This window comes from Pristiophorus japonicus, chromosome 9 (genome assembly GCF_044704955.1).
Source record: "Pristiophorus japonicus isolate sPriJap1 chromosome 9, sPriJap1.hap1, whole genome shotgun sequence".
In the NCBI taxonomy this organism is placed as follows: domain Eukaryota; kingdom Metazoa; phylum Chordata; class Chondrichthyes; family Pristiophoridae; genus Pristiophorus; species Pristiophorus japonicus.
This window is the reverse complement of record NC_091985.1, coordinates 225,330,135-225,342,450: the sequence shown is the minus strand read 5'-3', so window position 1 is coordinate 225,342,450 and position 12,316 is coordinate 225,330,135. Positions and strand designations below refer to the sequence as shown.

At 50.8% G+C, this 12,316-nt stretch overlaps 1 pseudogene; it reads left to right on the top strand.

The window, feature by feature from the left end:
- Positions 1–1,158: 1,158 nt before the first annotated feature.
- On the top strand, positions 1,159–1,277 carry LOC139274210 (5S ribosomal RNA; annotated as a pseudogene).
- Positions 1,278–12,316: the final 11,039 nt, after the last annotated feature.

The following is a 12,316-nucleotide window of genomic DNA, read 5'->3' as shown; positions in this document are numbered from 1 at the left end:
CTCCCCCCTCCCCCCACCCCCGTCTCCCCCTCCCCCCCACCCCCGTCTCCCCCTCCCCCCACCCCCCTCCCCCCCACCCCGTCTCCCCTCCCCCCCCCTCCCCCTCCCCCCACCCCCGTCTCCCCCTCCCCCCACCCCCGTCTCCCCCTCCCCCCACCCCCGTCTCCCCCTCCCCCCACCCCCCCCGTCTCCCCCTCCCCCCACCCCCACCCCCGTCTCCCCCTCCCCCACCCCCCACCCCCGTCTCCCCCTCTCCCCCCACCCCCGTCTCCCCCCACCCCCCACCCCCGTCTCCCCCCACCCCCCACCCCCGTCTCCCCCCACCCCCCACCCCCGTCTCCCCCCACCCCCCACCCCGTCTCCCCCCACCCCCCACCCCCGTCTCCCCCCACCCCCGTCTCCCCCCACCCCCGTCTCCCCCCCCCCACCCCCGTCTCCCCCCACCCCCCACCCCCGTCTCCCCCCACCCCCCACCCCCGTCTCCCCCCACCCCCCACCCCCGTCTCCCCCCACCCCCGTCTCCCCCCACCCCCCGCCCCCGTCTCCCCCCGCCCCCGTCTCCCCCCCCCACACCCCCAAACTGGGGGGAGCTCTCCCTGGTGTCCCAGACAATATTTATTACTCAACCAATAGCACAAATAGAATATCTGGTCATTATCACATTGCTGTTCGTTCTCTCTCTATATATCTCTATCTCTATCTCTCTCTCTCTCTCTCTATCTCTCTCTCGCTCTCTTTCTTTCTGGTTCTCCGATTGTCTGTATTTTGTGGCATCAGGGAGCAGTGTTTTTCACAAGTGAGTGTTTTTGGGGGAGCAGGGCGGCAGGGAGTGATTAGGGGCGAAGGTTGCGGTGTGAGATAGTGGGGGTGAGTGATGATTTGGGGGTTGAGGTGAGTGAGTTATTGGGGGTGAGTGTGTGAGGGAATGGTGTAAGAAAGGTAGTTTTGAAGCTTAGACAAGGCAATGAAGGATAGGCTTGTAGTTTGTGTTCTGTGCGAGGCTGTGTGCTGAAAATGAAAGTAAAGTGGGGAGGGATGGGGAGAGGAAAAAAGTCCCATCCTTCAGTGCTGTCTGCTTGTGCGAAGATATAAAGGAGCAAAAAAGAATGAGGGACACGACTGTGTGCGTTGAAGTGAAGAGAAAGCCAGGCAATAAATGCCTACGGCCACACTAGTCTGAAAACGCCCGATCTTGTCTGATCTCGGAAGCTAAGCAGAGTCAGGCCTGGTTAGTACTTGGATCGGAGACTGCCTGGGAATACCAGGTGCAGTAGGCTTTTGCTGCCGCCACAGACTGCTCACAGCCCCACACACTCACACTGCCGTTCATCAATCCACATCCTTTGTGCTGCTCGCTCCCGCACACTCTCTCTTTCCTTTCACCATTCCTTTGCTGCACATTCTCTGGAGGCTGCAATTCTTCTCCTTAGGGCACACAAGGGTCATGGAGACCTAATACAGCTATTCAAACTTATGAGCGATTTTCAGAGAGCAAGTAGACAGAACCCGTTTCCTCTGGCAGTGGCTTGGTAACTAGTCCGAGGCTTGGTTGGGGGCAGGCATTGGGAGGCTCTGTTGCCCACTGGGGTTCAGAGTGGGAGGTCAGGGGGGGTCACAGCCATGATGCTCACCACATGCTGGAGGAGGAGTAGAGACCAGGTCACCAGTGGGTTGGAGAGCTCCAGTCGTCACTGAAGGAGGAGCGGAGACCAACTGCCGTTGCAGTAGAGGAGACCCGGTCGCCGTTGAGGAGGAGGTCACCTGTGGGGAAAGATAGGTCCACCCGTCGTCGAGGAGTAGAGGCCCGATCACTGCTGGAGGGGTGAAGGCCCACCGCTGGAGGGGTGAAGGCCCACCGCTGGAGGGGTGATGGCCCACCGCTGGAGGGGTGATGGCCCACCGCTGGAGGGGTGATGGCCCACCGCTGGAGGGGTGAAGGCCCACCGCTGGAGGGGTGAAGGCCCACCGCTGGAGGGGTGAAGGCCCACCGCTGGAGGGGTGAAGGCCCACCGCTGGAGGGGTGAAGGCCCACCGCTGGAGGGGTGAAGGCCCACCGCTGGAGGGGTGAAGGCCCACCGCTGGAGGGGTGAAGGCCCACCGCTGGAGGGGTGAAGGCCCACCGCTGGAGGGGTGAAGGCCCACCGCTGGAGGGGTGAAGGCCCACCGCTGGAGGGGTGATGGCCCACCGCTGGAGGGGTGAAGGCCCACCGCTGGTCCATTCACTTTCTATGTATTTACTTTCCAATTCCAGCTTTACTTCCCTCCCTACTGAATCTATTCTCAGGTTCCTCTCCCCCTGCCAAGTTAGTTTAAATCCTCCCCAACAGCACTTGCAACCCCCTTGCCCCTGCGAGGATATTGGTCCCTGCTTTGTTGAGGTGCAACCCGTGCGGCTTGTACAGGACTTACCTGCCCCAGAAGGAGTCCCAATGCCTCAGGAATCTAAAGCCCTCCCTCCTGCACCATTTCTCCAGCCATGCATTTATCTGCTCTATCCTATTTCTGTACTCACTAGCTCATGGAACTGGGAGTAATCCGGAAATTACTACCTTTGAGGTCCTGCTTTTTAATCTCTCTCCGAGCTCCCTAAACTCTGCCTGCAGGACCTCATCCCTCTTCCTACCTCTGTCATTGGTCCCGATATGGACCACGACCTGTGGCTGTTCATCCTTTCCCTCCCAGAATTCCCTGCAGCCGCTCGGGTGACATCCTTGACCGTGGCACCAGGGAGGCAACACACCATCCTGGAGACATGTCTGCGGCCGCAGAAACGCCTGTCTGCTCCCCTGAGTATCGAATCCCCAACCACTATAGCTCTTCCATTCTTCTTCCTCCTCCGCCGTACAGCTGAGCCACCCGTGGTGCCGTGGGCTTGGCTCTGGCTGCACTCTCCAGAGCAGCCATCGTCCCCACCGGTACTCAGAAGAGAATACCGGTTGGAGAGCGAGATGGACTCGGGGGGACTCCTGCACTACCTGCCTAGTCCTCCTCGTCTGTCTGGTGGTCACCCACTCCCTCTCTGCCTGCACACTCTTAAGCTGCGGGGTGACCACCTCTCGAAACGTGTTATCCACATTGCTCTCGGTCTCGCGATGCACCGCAGTGACTCCAGCCGCGGCTCAAGCTCCAAAAGGCGGAGCTCGAGTTGCAGCTGGAGACACCTCCTGCACACGTGGTCGTCCCGGCTGCGTGAAGCTTCCAGGACTCCCCACATGCCACAGGATGTGCACTGCACAGGACTGAGCTGCCCTGCCATCCCTCTAGTTAAACTCGGAACTATCAAGCAGAAATAAACTCTAAACCTGAGTAAAACACACCCAGCAGCTACTCAGCAATCAGCTGATTTAATTAATTCGCTTTTTTAGATTAGAAATGTCACTTATCTATTTAATTGCGGCTCGTAACTTACACCAATGCCCAAGGTTTTTAAAAAAAGAGAAATACTCACCAACCAACCAGTTACTTTTATCTCTTACCCACGCAGGCCCGTTTGGCGCTGCTGCAGATAGCTCCTCTGAACTCCGGCTCTCTCTCTGTATGCTGCATTTTGTAGCCCTGCGTCCGGTCAGTAGTCGCGATAGATGCTCGCTCCCCTGAGCTGTAGTATGTCGGTACAACAAGTGATCAGGAAGGCAACTGGAATGTTGACCTTTATTGCAAGGGGGATAGAGTATAAAAGCAGGGAAGTCCTGCTACAACTGTATAGAGTATTGGTGAGGCCACATCTGGAGTACTGCGTATAGTTTTGTTCTCCGTATTTAAGGAAGGATATACTTGCATTGGGAGCAGTTCAGAGAAGGTTCACTCGGTTGATTCCTGAGATGAGGGGGTTAACTATTTTAATAAATAATCTTACAGTTCTGAACTGGACGCTGGGTTTTACTTGGTTATTAGCATTAAATCCATTTCTGAATTTCACAATGGCACTTGAATTAAATGATTATCATTTAAGTATAAACTGATAAAATGATATATACACCTTATATTTTAATAAAGATTGTTGAAATCTCGACTCCCGATAAACGACTTAGACACCTTCAGCTCCGGCAGAAGTTTCTTTATTTTACTTGCTAGCAAGGGAAATGTCACACTCAGTCAATGGCTAAGTGAACACCTCCGAAATGGTACAATTTCACGAGATATTTATACAGTAAAACCCAAGTTATGGCCTCTCCCTGTGTATTGGCTCTGTCTCGCAGTCAGTGAATACAGATAAAGAGTTAATTACTACATCCTTGTCATGACATGGTTTCCAGATATTTCCTTTTGTCAGGGTTATCAGTTGGCCAGCCGGCCATTACTCGATGAGAGTGTGGTAATGTGCTATTACCTGCCTTGCATTGTGTCAGGATTGTCCAGTTTCCTGGTCAGTTAACTTTTTGCATCAAATGGATGAGGTCTCTACAAGAGATAATGGCTGGTGGTTTGAGTACTTTGAAAAGGGTGGGGTGGTGTGGAACTGGCGGAGAGCACCATGGGTGGTACTTGTCTTCAGCAAGACTTGTTTCCTAGCTGTCTGGTGGCTATCAGCCATTTCAAGCCAGGTTTAGCTGTTTATGCAAGCCGACTGCTTGATGCAGGAATTTCTGGAAGGACCAGGACTCCATTTTGTTATATATTGCAAAGGGCACAAAAATACCGTATGGTATCAGCTTATATAAAAATACATTTCCACATTCCCCCATTTTGTCCTTCACAAGGACAACTTAATCCATTCTGATCTTGTACAGTCTCTCTATTTCCATTTCCACACAAGAGCCTTCAGTAGTTGTTGCTGCCATAATTCTAGCCGTGGTCTCGGTAGGTAACATGGTTTTTCCCACCCTGGCACAGCAACACTTAACCAAGACAAATAATAGATATAGGGCGAAGACTATCAGCAGGAATATGATCAAACCCTGTACCACAGATCTCCCTAGGGATCTCAACCATCCCGATGCCCAACCCCACAAGGTGATACCGTCCTGGCCAACTGTGTGTTTATACTCTATTAACTTTTTCCTAATGTATTCAGCTTGACTGCCGATTTCTTCTGACTTATCCGGCATATATGTACAGCATTCTCCACCTATTAATGCGCATGTCCCTCCTTCTTTGGCTAGGAGATAATCTAAGGCCATACGATTTTGGAGAGCCACTGTTCGAATAGCTACCATTTCATCATTCACCCCTTCAAAGGCTTGGGAAGTTGCGTTGGCTACTGATTCGACTAAGTTAGCCAGTTCCCATAACTGCCATTCGGTTGATGCTATTCCATAGGGTGGCACCATTACCTTGAATATTCCATTTAGCCATGTCAAATCCTGTTTAAATCTATGACTTCCATAGGCATCCCTGAGAGTCTTTATTGATCTGATAAAGGGTACCACATATCCTGAGTAACAGGACCCTGTCCAGTTGGCTGGTAACCATGGGTAGGCTTTATGGCCACAAATAAAGTAGGTGCAATTATAGGATGTCAGCTCCTGGTCCTTTCGCGCCATCCATACTCGAGTGGTCTCACCTTCACACCCTTCACCTGGGGCTTTGTTATAGACCATTGTCCAGCCAACGGTTGCTATCTTTCTCTCAGTGGGATTCGTTGTGGCTTGCCATTTAATCATTTGGGAACACTTGCTGCGTCCCATTTCTGGTCCTTTAGTCTCATCACTCACTAGGCATATTATACCTTCAGGATTTCCTATTCCGGGAGTAATACTTAGGAAGGGAGTCTGACGGTTATTATTATAATCGGGCTGGTACCATCCCTGGAAGGCTGTAAGTTTATACCCTGCTGACCTCCATTCTGTTTGCTCCTTCGTTTCTGACACCTTGGTTAGGTTTGTCCTATTTTGCACTATCAACCATTCTACCATTTCTGATTCGTTAAAGGGGACAGATCTCAGGGGAATATCCCCTTCGGAGTGGACAGGTACATGGGAACATATCCAACAACTCGACAAGTTTCTTTCTTGAGCATACTTATGACTCAGTGCCATAAATACGTTTACTTGCAGTTCCCTTCGGTGGCCCCTGGTATAATCAATAATGTAAAGTAAAACCCTGTCAAACCCAGCACCATTAGTCCGTACAGTTCCTTATTCAGTCTTCCTTTTTCTGTTCCTCTGGTTCCTTCTTCCCTTCCTCCTGGTTGGGTGCCCTTTTGCAATGGATCCATGTTGGTCTTTCCTTCATCTTGATTGCAGTATTAGTCGCCAGCAAGACCTGGTATGGTCCTTCAAATCTTGGCTGTAGACTGCTTTATCTTTTAAAGATTTTGATGTAAACGAATTCCCCGGGCTCCAGGTTATGACACTTTCCTTCCACTAGCTTGACTTGAGCTTCTTTTACCTGTGAATGAAAGCTGGAAATACATTTGGTAAGTGCAATACAATAATTCAACATATTTTCCTCCATTTTGTGGATGTCCATTTGTTTTGCTGTAAATGGTGCTGTAAAAGGTAGTCGTTGGGGACGTCCCATAACCATCTCATGCGGTGACGGGCCTGTTGTTCTGTTGTTTGCAGATCACATCACCATCAAGGCTAAGGGCAGCAGTTCTGTCCATTTCAGTCCAGTGTCATTACATAATTTTGCCAGCTTATTTTTTAAGCATTCCATTATATCTTTCAACAAGTTCAGCTGATTGTGGATGATAACTGCAATGAAAACGTTACACATGTGAAAGCTTCACACATTTCTCTTATAACAGTTCCCGTGAAATGTGACCCGTTATCACTAGAAAGCTTAGCAGGGATTCCGAAGCGCGGTATGATTTCTTTTAACAAACATTTAGCAACAGTAGTGGGAACAATGACGCCTGCATCCCCCCGTTTGACAGAGCTGCTGACTTAGCTGCATTATCAGCTCTGGTGTTCCCAAGTGCTACCTCATTCGACTGGCCCATATGTGCTTGGCATTTGCGAATGGCAAGTCTCAAGGTGCATTGAATGGCTCGCAGGAGATTTTCCACTTATTCTGCATTTTTGATAGTGGTTCCTGAACAATTCAGGTACCCTTGAAATTTACAAATTTGTCCATAGTCATGTGATACCCCAAAAGCATACCTGGAGTCGGTGTAGATATTAACTGTTTGTCCTTCAGCCAGAATACAGGCTCGAGTTAACGCAAACAATTCGGCTTATTGGGCTGAAAAGGAGTCTGGAAGAGAGGCTGTTTGACAACATTAAACAGGGTTACAACTGCATAAGCCGCTCTAGGTTGGCCTCTGTCATTTCGTAAGGCTGATCCGTCAACATAGTACACTAGATCAGGGTTACACATTGGTACATCTGTTAAATTGATACGTGGTTTAGTCACTAATGAGGTTACCATTTCACATGAACGGGGTTCGCTGTCTTCTTCCGTGGGGAGTAGAGTGGCTGGATTTAAGGTAGTACAACTTTTAATGATAAGGTTCGGATTTGATAACAGTTCGACTTCATGTTTAGTGGTTGTTGCAGATGTTAGGTGTTGGGTGGCACATTTAGCAAGTAAAATCTCGACAGAGTGTGGGATATATAAAATGGTTTGATGATTTAGAGTTATTGTCTGAGCCTGTTGTATAGCGTAATAAGCTGCTGCCAGCGAAGGAAGACATCCTGGTAGTCCGCGTGCCACTGGGTCTAGTTGGGCAAGGAAATACGCTACCGGTCGCTGCCTGTCCCCATGTAACTGAGTCAAAACAGATTGTGCAAAACCCGACTTGTGATGAACAAATAAGTTGAATGTCTTCGTGTAATCTGGTAATCCCAAGGCTGGTGCTGAAGTGAGGGACTGCTTCAGATTGTGGAAAGCATTCCGGGATACTTCATTCCAAATCCTTCTTTTAAGCATTGTGAGAATATGGTAGATTCATTCACAGCTCGTAGGTCTTGGACAAACCTCCATTTGTCACTATTGGGCTTCTGAACCGGAAGAATCGGTGTGTTACACGGACTTCTCGTTATGCAAAAGGCTCACCTTATTCTGGCCAATGAAGCCCTTCACTGAAGAGGCACTATGCACGCATCCGTTTTACTCACAGGTTAGAGAGTAAGCAATCTCGGTGGAACCTCCAAGAAGTAACTGTCGGAAACTCGACTCACAATATACGACTCAGTCACCTTCAGCCCGGCAGATGTTCCTTTATTTTTTACTTGCAAGCAAGGGAAACGTCTCACTCAGTCAACGGCTAAGTGAACACCTTCCAAATTGTACAATTTCATGAGATATTTATACAGTTAAAAACCCAAGTTATGGCCTCTTCCTGTGTATTGGCTCTGTCTCGCAGTCAGTGAATACAGATAAAGAGTTAATGACTACATCCTTGTCCTGACATGGTTTCCAAATATTTCCTTTTGTCAGGGTTATCATTTGGCCAGTCAGCCATTACTCGATGAGAGTATGGTAATGAGCTATTACCTGCATAGCATTGTCCAGTTTCCTGGTCAGTTATCTTTTTGCATGTAATGGGTGAGGTCTGTACAAGAGATAATGGCTGGTGGTTTGAGTGTCTCGAAAAGGGTGGGGGGAGTGGAACTGGTGTTGTATGGATAATAGGAGAGCACCATGGGTGGTACTTGTCTCAGCAGGACTTGTATCCTAGCCGTCTGGTGCCCATTGATTAGTTGTCAGCCGTTTCAAGCCAGGTTTAGCTGTTTATGCAAACCGACTGTCTGTTGCAGAAATTTCTGGAAGGACCAGGACTCCATTTTGTTTGATATCAAAAGGGCTCAAGAATAGAATATGATACAGCTTAGATAAAAATACATTTCCACAAACCCGGGGGCCCAGTGAGATCAGACAGCGTGTAACCCGGGGGCCCAGTGAGATCAGACAGCGTGTAACCCGGGGGCCCAGTGAGATCAGACAGTGTGTAACCCGGGGGCCCAGTGAGATCAGACAGGGTGTAACCCGGGGGCCCAGTGAGATCAGACAGCGTGTAACCCGGGGGCCCAGTGAGATCAGACAGCGTGTAACCCGGGGGCCCAGTGAGATCAGACAGCGTGTAACCCGGGGGCCCAGTGAGATCAGACAGTGTGTAACCCGGGGGCCCAGTGAGATCAGACAGTGTGTAACCCGGGGGCCCAGTGAGATCAGACAGCGTGTAACCCATGGGCCCAGTGATATCAGACAGCGTGTAACCCGTGGGCCCAGTGAGATCAGACAGCATGTAACCCGGGGGCCCAGTGAGATCAGACAGCGTGTAACCCGTGGGCCCAGTGAGATCAGACAGTGTGTAACCCGGGGGCTCAGTGAGATCAGACAGTGTGTAACCCGGGGGCCCAGTGAGATCAGACAGTGTGTAACCCGGGGGCCCAGTGAGATCAGACAGTGTGTAACCCGGGGGCCCAGTGAGATCAGACAGCATGTAACCCGGGGGCCCAGTGAGATCAGACAGCGTGTAACCCGGGGGCCCAGTGAGATCAGACAGTGTGTAACCCGGGGGCCCAGTGAGATCAGACAGCGTGTAACCCGTGGGCCCAGTGAGATCAGACAGTGTGTAACCCGGGGGCCCAGTGAGATCAGACAGTGTGTAACCCGGGGGCCCAGTGAGATCAGACAGCGTGTAACCCGGGGGCCCAGTGAGATCAGACAGTGTGTAACCCGGGGGCCCAGTGAGATCAGACAGCGTGTAACCCATGGGCCCAGTGATATCAGACAGCGTGTAACCCGTGGGCCCAGTGAGATCAGACAGCGTGTAACCCGGGGGCCCAGTGAGATCAGACAGCGTGTAACCCGTGGGCCCAGTGAGATCAGACAGTGTGTAACCCGGGGGCCCAGTGAGATCAGACAGTGTGCAACCCGGGGGCCCAGTGAGATCAGACAGTGTGTAACCCGGGGGCCCAGTGAGATCAGACAGTGTGTAACCCGGGGGCCCAGTGAGCTCAGACAGTGTGTAACCCGGGGGCCCAGTGAGATCAGACGGTGTGTAACCCGGGGGCCCAGTGAGATCAGACAGCGTGTAACCCGGTGGCCCAGTGAAATCAGACAGTGTGTAACCTGGGGGCCCAGTGAGATCAGACAGTGTGTAACCCGGGGGCCCAGTGAGATCAGACAGTGTGTAACCCGGGGGCCCAGTGAGATCAGACAGTGTGTAACCTGGGGGCCCAGTGAGATCAGACAGTGTGTAACCCATGGGCCCAGTGAGATCAGACAGTGTGTAACCCATGGGCCCAGTGAGATCAGACAGTGTGTAACTCGTGGGCCCAGTGAGATCAGACAGTGTGTAACCCGGGGGCCCAGTGAGATCAGACACTGTGTAACCCGGGAGCCTGGTGACATCAGACAGTGTGTAACCCGGGAGCCTGGTGACATCAGACAGTGTGTAACCCGGGAGCCTGGTGACATCAGACAGTGTGTAACCCGGGGGCCCAGTGAGATCAGACAGTGTGTAACCCGTGGGCCCAGTGAGATCAGACAGCGTGTAACCCGAGGGCCCAGTGAGCTCAGACAGTGTGTAACCCGGGGGCCCAGTGAGATCAGACAGCGTGTAACCCGTGGGCCCAGTGAGATCAGACAGTGTGTAACCCGGGGGCCCAGTGAGCTCAGACAGTGTGTAACCCGTGGGCCCAGTGAGATCAGACAGTGTTGGTTTGTCTGAGCAAAAGACAGTAAATTCCGCAGTTTCGTCAAGAACTGGGGTTTTGCGTGAAGCCATGGTCGGCTTGTTGGTAATCTGAGGCAAATGACAAAGAAAGAAAAGTATACATTACATTCTAATTCACACCATCAATATTTGTCTCATTTTCAGACCTACCATAATTCGAACTCCCAGTGAATGACCGCGAGTGATTGACAACGTTCCACAGGTGCAAGTAAACAGGGCTTGTAGACGGAGGTACAACAACAGGTGAACCAGCACAGGATTGTGAGAGCATCAACCAGAGAGAACCTTCCGATTCACAGAGCTTCCATAGATCGACTGGGGAGAAAGGTAATAGAAAGTTCCATTGACTCAGTTACACACTGGTCCTGGGGATGGACAGGGGAGAAAGGTCAGAGAGAGTCCCATTGACTCAGATATAGTCTGGGGAGAAAGTTCAGAGAGAGTCCCATTGACTCAGATATAGTCTGAGGAGAAAGGTCAGAGAGAGTCCCATTGACTCAGATATAGTCTGGGGAGAAAGTTCGGAGAGAGTCCCATTGACTCAGATATAGTTTGGGGGAAAGGTCGGAGAGAGTCCCATTGACTCAGATATAGTCTGGGGAGAAAGGTCAGAGAGTCCCATTGACTCAGATATAGTCTGGGGAGAAAGGTCGGAGAGAGTCCCATTGACTCAGATCTAGTCTGGGGAGAAAGGTCAGAGAGAGTCCCATTGACTCAGATATAGTCTGGGGAGAAAGGTCAGAGAGAGTCCCATTGACTCAGATATAGTCTGGGGAGAAAGGTCAGAGAGAGTCCCATTGACTCAGATATAGTCTGGGGAGAAAGGTCAGAGAGAGTCCCATTGACTCAGATATAGACTGGGGAGAAAGGTCAGAGAGAGTCCCATTGACTCAGATATAGTCTGGGGAGAAAGGTCGGAGAGAGTCCCATTGACTCAGATATAGTCTGGGGAGAAAGGTCAGAGAGAGTCCCATTGACTCAGATATAGTCTGGGGAGAAAGGTCAGAGTGAGTCCCATTGACTCAGACATAGTCTGGGAAGAAAGGTCAGACAGAGTCCCATTGACTCGGATACACACTGGTCCTAGGGATTGACTGGGGTGAAAGGTCAGACAGAGTCCCATTAACTCAGATAAACACTGGTCCTTGGGATGGACTGAGTAAAAAGGTCAGTGTCCCATTAACTCAGATAAACACCGGTCCTGTAGACAGTACACAAAAGTTAGAAGGTAAGGCAGGAAATGGTGAGAATGGGACTGGGAGAGTCTGACCACCGAGCACAATTAATCAGCAGGAGCCTGTGCAATGGGACATGAAGAGAGATCAGTTTCTGTCTCGAAACACCCAGTCACGTTGAATTGTGTTTTTAGAGTAAATGAAGTGTCACGGTGTTGAAGTTGGTGCAGTAGATGTTGTGTATATCGACTTTCAAAAGCCATTTGATAAAGTATCACATAATGGACTTGTTTGGAAAATTGAAGCACGCGGTGTTAAAGGGACGGTGGTAACTTGGATATGGAATTAGCTGAGTGACGGGACAGAGAGCAGTGCTGAACGGATGTTTTTCTGACTGCGGCGAAGTATGCATTGGGTCGACCAAGTGTCGCAATTGAGACCTTTGCTGTTCTGATTATATTTTAAACGACCTGGTCTTTGCTAGAGGGAGTGAACTCTCGAGGTTTACTGAGGACAGAAACTTGATTGTAGTAAATGGTGAGCAGGGTAACAGCGGACTTTAGAAAGACAG